Genomic DNA, 8,116 nt, shown 5'->3' on the forward strand with positions numbered 1-8,116 from the left:
GAGCCTTAAAATTCATGTTAATGGCTTCATCAATTTGTGTCCTGATCAAATCTACATTTCTAATTTGTCTTCAACTGATTGATTTGGAGATAGAACGACAATTCCATTTAAATGTGGGCATTCTGTTGTGTTTTATTACTAAAAGTATCCATTTAATTATAGAAATTTTACAAATTCACACAGGTAAAGCTAATTTGTGTGACTAATAGTAATGAAGAGAACCTCATCAATGTTGCTTCCAGAGAGACTTGTACACCTCTTCATTAACTGTTGGAAAACCCGGAGTAATTCCCAGATTGCTGTTTATTCAAGGAGATAGCATATTGATTTATGTAGGGTATAAAAAATGATCCATCATATCGCATTAAACGTATTCACACTGATCAATCTGTATTAGATACAAAGGACGAAATATCTCACCTTCCAGCTGTTGTCTATAATTAGCTGACCATCACACGTGTAAAGAATTGACCAATCCCAGCTCAAGACATATATTCTTATTTAACAGGTTTTGCATCTGCTTTCACCGCCTTTCAAACTCTCAGCTGACAAGCACAAGAAAAACCAATTTTCACTATGAAACCCAATACACCATTTTGATGGCTGGAGTCAATAACTGACCAATGCTTACCATTAGAGTCAAAGTGACAAGAAAATTCTTTACAGAAATTGATAAAGTAATCATTGATGATTATTCTGTCATATTTCACACACAAGGTGTCCGGTCTGGACACCCAAGTAACAGATGACCAGTGGCACCAACAGACCCTCAGGCGCGACCATGGTCACCTAAAGCTGATGGTCACCTAAAACCGATCATCTAAATCTATGGTTTGCAATTTGTTTGATTGTCACCTAAGGTGAAGAGAGGACAAACTGTCACCATGGTAACTTCAATGTAGTCGCCATTATTTATTGCTTCGAAATCAAAATTACCCAATTACCGGTATCAGGACTGTCATGGTATATGTTTGATGATAAGTTACCAGCCTGGTATAACCACATTAGTTACGACAAGGTAAACCCCGGGTCTTCCTTTGATAGTCCCTTTACCAGATAACAAATTAGTTAATTAATTTGATTTATGTGAAAATTCCAAAGAAAATCATTGACGGATAGAGATGTTCTCAGCCATGTCAGTAGAAACGGATCAAAGCGAGCCGTGTGACATTTGATTGCCTTTGGGCACAGTGAAGGTGTATGTTTCATGTCAAATAGGTGTTCTCAAGGCTCCAAATAAGCTGCAGGCTCTTCTTTTCATCATTTTTCTTTCTGCTGATAACATGACAGGTGATATTGCTGTACTAATTACCAAATCAAACATTTATATATGATGAATTCACTATAAAATTTACACTATAATTCATGCATCGAAATACTGCCCCTATATCTTATAGTAACCAGTACACTCTTAATTAAATAATTATCCAGTGAAGCGTAACTAAAATGGTCTAGTGACCCCGACATTTTGAAATCACTGATAAAACCCACAGACTAAGCATAAAACCTTGTTGAAGTGACGATATGCTATGAATGACACCTTGGTGTAACTGGTGGTCTGTGCTGTGACTGCAGCAGATGTTTTCAGGGTTCATTCGAATGTCTATACAGAATGTCTGCCATCGTGTGGGGCCTGGCTGAGTCAAGTGGCCAATTCAAGTGGTCATTTCAGGTGGTCAATTCATTTCCACATCATGTCAGGTGGTCATTTGAAGTGTAGACATTGTGAATTAAACATATCTGCTAATGAACCGTAATAAACTTTTTGATAATCTCAGTTGCTCATGCCACCTTTTGAAATGTTGACCACTTTTACACAAATGAAATTTGTAAAATTTGAAAATATTTCTCACATTTTCCATAATGCACTTTGTTAGTGAATAAACCCCAGTAGGTGCTTTATATTAAAACTTCAGTAAGAAAACTAATGATGTTTTATAACAACCATATACAATCAACATTCAGAATTACAGAATGTTGATATATCAGAACGACAAATGGTTCTAAATGTCATTATCACAATGCATCAACTGTAAACCATTTTACTTTTAGGCGACTTGATTTTGCATTTTTATGCCTAACAAATTTTTCATATTTAATGTCATATATTTGGTTTCTTTGTCCCTGTGGATGAAACGTTTTCACAGCGATTTATTTTTTTCTCAAAAATTAGAGATTTATAAGCAGATATTATCGAAAATTGTACTTTAACCACAACAGATGACATTAGCAAATATCCTATTAATAATTAGCGGAGTCTTATTAAATAGACCTGTAAGAGGTTTTTGGGAAGGATATGTAGATATGTTCCCAGGGATCGAGATCTCCACAGACACGGAACACTGCCTTCTCCATACACATGCAGTGCAGCTACAATGGCATTAGTCTCCTTATAACCTATTGGCAAGGAGGGTGGCAAATTAATATCAAAAGGCAAAAAAGGTTTGATGGTCGTGAAATTGAAGGTAATGGAGTGGATAAAATGAGAAAGAAGAGATTTAAGAAGTGATATTCTTCTCTTGGCTTATTAACATACTCAATAAAACAGCCATGAAAACTGATGTTTTTTCCCATGTAAACCTGGTGTTTTTTCTCCTTATTTAGCTTTACAAAATGTACTTGAGAGGGAGATTTCACACAGCTTAATTCGCCAGCATTTGTATGGATCAATAGGGGTAATGAACTGATACACAGTTATCTTCTAAACATTATCAATACAATGTACTTCTATTCAATCTAAGGCCAAAGAAAAAAATATCTTAGCTCCAAGTATCACAAGTATTTAAGATATAAGGCTGAATCAAAAAAATAATTTAGATCCTTGCTTTCCAAGTATTTGATTCAAGAACTCATTTGAAAATATCTTGGTATCTTGTATCCATAAATTTCAAGAAACTGCCTAAAAATAATTGAATTGAGTTTTAAATGTTTGCTAATAGCTATAATGAAGTAGAGGGTTTTATTTTCCTTAGTTAATACCATACAAATTTCATTGGAACATAGTTATTGGATATGGAACTATTATATTTATAATTTTTAGCAAGTCTTTCTGAACGTGAAAAGAAAATCTGAAACATGGTAACATTTATCTATGTTAGCTTCTAGAACTATTTAAAGAAATTGTGTTGTGGATCTTGATGCTGGCTCTTTTCATTAAAAAGAGGGTTGGGTAGGTATTAGTGTTGGGCCAAGATTTGGCCAACCTCTATAAGCCTTTCTTACTTCTGGATTCCCCATGGGTGATCTACAGGATAATAATCCCTTTGTGAAATGTTTTTTAAATACATGTATTTTAACTCTTGAGATAAACATTTGGACAGCTGAACATGCCTTTAATTGGACTTATTACAATACTGTGTTGATGTTTAGTATTGATGTTAATCCTCTTGCTATGGTTAATTATTTATACAACTTTTAAATAAGTCGGATAAAAGCTCTTTATAACATACCGCAAATAATACACATTTTGTAAATACTTCATTTCATGTATCTGGCTAAACACTACACAGAAATGTATAATTCTGACAGGCATCTGATGGGTTCTTCATTCATAGGTAGCCATCAGTTTCTTAATTGATATACAAAATGTAATTAGCCTTAATGGAAACACCCAAGAAACAAAAGATATGTCAGAGAAGACAATGTTTTAAAATCATACAAAAGTGTTTATAAGGGAAAAGAACATGCAGTCAAGTAATAAGCAATAAGTGTGAAACAGCCCTTTAATTACATTTCTAGAAGGAAGGGAAATAGAAGCTAGTTTCAATTAATCACCATAGGAAACAGACATCATTTAAAAAGAACTTTCAAAGTAAATAAAAAATAATGATAATGTGGGATTCAAGGATGATTTGCCTTTAAGACCTAAGTTTCCGTCAAACCACCAAATCTTGTGCTTGTTTTTGTGATATGTCTCAATCTATAGGACAGAAGTGTAATCTCTGATAATATAAAGGCTTATCATACTGACCAAACCTGCCTGCCAGCCCTTCATATGCACTATCTATTCAGAATCTATAACTTATCGAGAATCTCATGATTTTCTTCATGGTTTTCTGAGGACAATATATGGCCTGCGGCATGGAAGTTTTTGTCTCAGTGACGCATGGCCAAGATCCTAGCCCTATCTCAGGTGTAAAAACACAGGTATTGACAGCTGTATTCTGTGATGATGGATGCTAACTGGCAGATTTTATGTCTTTTGGCTAATGACGGCCATTTTCTGTATAACAGTCGATATCATTACCGTCCATATTAAATGCATTAACAGTCTCTCAGTCTTGGTGCAGGCTACCGCCCATAGAACCGTTCTACAGCATAACAGACATAGCATAGAGCTATATAACTGTTCAAAATATTGAGTGCTTCCTGACCACCACATAACATGCCTGTCTTTATTAGGCATACCTGTGGCTCAGACAATGTATAGATGGTTGTCACTGTAAACAGGAAATTCATAGGTCAACTGTCATAGTTTACAATACCATTCTGAAAATATTATCTTTGATAGTGTAGAAACACAATAATCGAACCACCCAACAATGATCAGTTATTGTTAATGAACACAAACCACGTTTTAATTACACTTAAAATGGCTGCGGCATTAATCATGTGACATCCCAATAGTATCACCTGGTAAAACTTAACACGCATTTGATGTCGAAATCGCTTTTAGAGTGACGTGTAATGATCGTCATGTAGACAAAATATTGACAAATACTTAATACACTGCAACAATAACAGCTAGGACTTCAGTGAATGTCCGAATCTCTCGGAACAGACTCTGTCCAAATTCAAAATACCTGTCTGTTGTAAGACCAAGAACTTAAATCAGTCGACCCAAAGATCTCGGTACAGACACATATGGTGGACAATGCAAACACATAGACACACAAAGATATTTAATACGAAACAAACATATTGAACCTTAACATAAATGTTCAAAAACAAAATACCATCAATTTGAAGAGGATTAAGGCAAGTCTTGTTTTCCACCTGAGTGATTTTGCATGTCATACCTCATTGACCCACGAAATACAGAGCTAAGTGAATAAACAGACGGAACAAATATCCTTAGATTCAACACCATAACTCTATACTTTTATTTATAGATCACAAATCGTCTTATCTTTTACAAAAGCACATGACACATCTCCGAATTTTTTTTTCAATTGATCCAATAAATGTTATACAAATTATTCTCAGTCTTAAAATTCTTCTTTATAATCTCTGGTTATCTGAAATAACAGTAGACAAGAATGGTCTTTATTTCATAAAGGTGTCGAAATATTTTGCCTGTCTGTTAATCTTAGTAACTCAGGGGATTGTTTGAATGAATGGTTTTGATACTATAAATAACCTAATGATAGAGAATTCATACAAATTTTTGACTTCTTAACATTCCTTTCATGTGATCTGCAAAATCAGCAAGATGACCATCGGTTTAAGAAAGGAAGCTATATAGCTACTGAATTTCAGTAAATATCCTTTCAATTTTAGGGAAAATGACTCAACTAAGACAATACTTGTACCATTTACAAATCTTTATGACATAAATCTTGCAAAAATTATGCCAGTCAATGAAATTAACCTTTTGTTTTTCTTTTTTCAGAGAAAAAGCTGAGTCTGCAAATTTTATAGCAGACAAATTGGCCGTCTGCTTGCTGTGTCAGTCAACCATTAGGAGAATAGATTCTAGCACACAGACATTAGCAACATCACATTTCCAAATACATTTCCGAACTACATTTAGTGAAATCTCTAGGGGATTTGGAAACACCGAGCAACTCATTCTTGGATACCACTTTGGAAGTGATGCTACTGTTACTGTAACCATCCAATGTCCAAAAGTAACCCCCACATTTCTCACCCACCATCTACACGTCACAAAATAATCTATAAACACGCAACCTTTACAAATAACACCAGAGACATCCATCAGTTAGCTGTGGATTGATCCCTTTCTTCTTCATCTCAATATTTTATTTTCTATATAAAAAATAATTAACAGCAAAACCTTCAGACAAAAAGGAATAATCAAATTTACATTTATTGCTATGAAACATAAATCCTGAAAAGTTCAAATTTCTTCTAATAATCCTTAGGAATTGTTTTTTGGATGCCATGTAGAACATTATACAACAAAAAAGGTATTCTTTTTGCATTGTAGCATTACTATCTGCTTGAGATCTTGATTATGAGGTTGTTTGTTTGAAGAGATGATTTCCCCAATCCTACACTACAAGGTACAGATCGACTGACCACAACTTTTGTAATTATGCAAGACTTGCATCCAAAATATCTAAGCTCTTCAGGCCTTTTAACTTCAAAAGTTGAAAATCATGAGAAATCCACTTTTAGTGAAACCGTATTTTTAAGGAAAGCGCATTATCCAAATGGAATCAAAAGCATAATGTTATTTTCATTTGATTAATTACAAGCTCATTGGTTTTCATGCAAATCATTTTCGAATGATTCCGTGTTGTGCAGCACAGAAAACTACTCTCCCCTAAGTGGATCTATTGTACACGGCACTATAGTTTCAATCTATCAGATCAATGTTAGATATATTTTACACAAACAAATGTCAATTCCCTAGTTAAGCATGAATAAACCTCTCACACATAATGGAGTTTGACACGAAACTAACAACTATAAAACGAGAACGTCACACCTTTACAGCTTTTTAATTTCTCTGAGTTTTTTAAATGCTGATCTGATATCAGAAATGGTCAGGCAAATGCAGGGTAAAGGGAATTATAGTCGAGGGAACCATGAGCTTCCACATGTCATTGGAGCATTCCTAGATTCTGATTGGCCGATCATTGCCATAAATTGACCCTCCTGGCATGATGAGTAATCTGCCCTTTTAAAGAATTTTAAGTATAAGCCATACTTTATAAAAAATTTGTTCAATAGAATTATCCATGTCAGGTAATAATGGCATAATGATGATGGAACTGAAGATTTGTGTGCTGGAAAAATTTACAAAAACATATATCGGAAGTTTCTGTAGAAAGATAATGTGTAGGGCTTAACATCCCAACAGGACATGTAAATCTATATAGCACCTTATTCTAGAATCCATAGTCTGATTTCCGGAAGAGAGACTTTTTTTAAGAAATCAAATACATGTAAAGGGAATTTTTGTTGCCATGAATTAAGTGTTGGACATATTTTATTCTTTGAATTTTTTTTAAGCAAATCTTGAATTTATCTCTCCTACACTGTATACATTTTTCGTCCTGTTAATATTCTAATGATAGGTACTGGGATTCATTTTATAGACCCAGTGGTACTGTCAAGTCAGCATTATCTAGGAATATATTACAAATCATTGATTTTTTAAACACTATTGTAAGAAATTACCAATAGCATAGTTCTAACAACTGGTATTACCATGACTTACAATACAATTATATACTTGTATAATACTTTCTTTATATGATTTTCACAAACACTGGTATTACCACGACTTACAGTACAATTATATACTTGTATAATACTTTCTTTATATGATTTTCACAAACATTGATGTCATTATGCACACAAAGTCTGCATACGAAGAAAATAAATTACTAATTTGTTTTGTTATAAGAAGGTGTTGGAGTGTTGGAGGTGTATTCTATGAGTTATTGATTAGTTATACAGCTTTCTTTGGATGTCAATGAAATCTCCGAGTCAATAACACACCATCAAAGGATCCTAGACATCTTTTTTGGAATTATATGCAAGAAATTCTAAGAAAAGCCGATTAACATGCGATAAAACTTACCTTGTGGCGAGGCGAACAGGTAAAAATCACAGGTAAATAAACACATCAATGATCACTTAATATCATCATTAATCTTCTGTCTTTTTTTAACTCCAGGGTGAAAGTTATGATGATAGGGATGGCCACTCAGGATGGCCACTCCAGGTCATCAACGATGGTCAGTTTAGAACATGTAACACAGTAATGCACGGACACAACTGACCAATACAGGTAATAAAAAAACCTACCTGAGATAGCTGGTCAGTGGTCAGTAGTGGACAGGTGACAGTGTGCAGTGAAGCGATGAGACTGAGGTGGTGTTACCTAGACGTGACTCACTGTTACACCGTAAGGCTGGCAGAC

General features: G+C 34.4%; 1 long non-coding RNA gene across 1 annotated transcript in view; it reads left to right on the plus strand.

Annotated features, from left to right (window-relative positions):
• LOC138318716 (uncharacterized) overlaps nucleotides 1-7,842 on the plus strand; it is a 60,000-nt gene extending 52,158 nt beyond the window's left edge. The window contains exon 2 of the long non-coding RNA XR_011207913.1: nucleotides 5,612-7,842. This is a non-coding gene — a long non-coding RNA (uncharacterized lncRNA). The remainder of the gene's footprint in view (nucleotides 1-5,611) is intronic.
• The last annotated feature ends 274 nt before the right edge of the window (nucleotides 7,843-8,116 follow it).

This window comes from Argopecten irradians, chromosome 3, assembly GCF_041381155.1.
Source record: "Argopecten irradians isolate NY chromosome 3, Ai_NY, whole genome shotgun sequence".
In the NCBI taxonomy this organism is placed as follows: domain Eukaryota; kingdom Metazoa; phylum Mollusca; class Bivalvia; order Pectinida; family Pectinidae; genus Argopecten; species Argopecten irradians.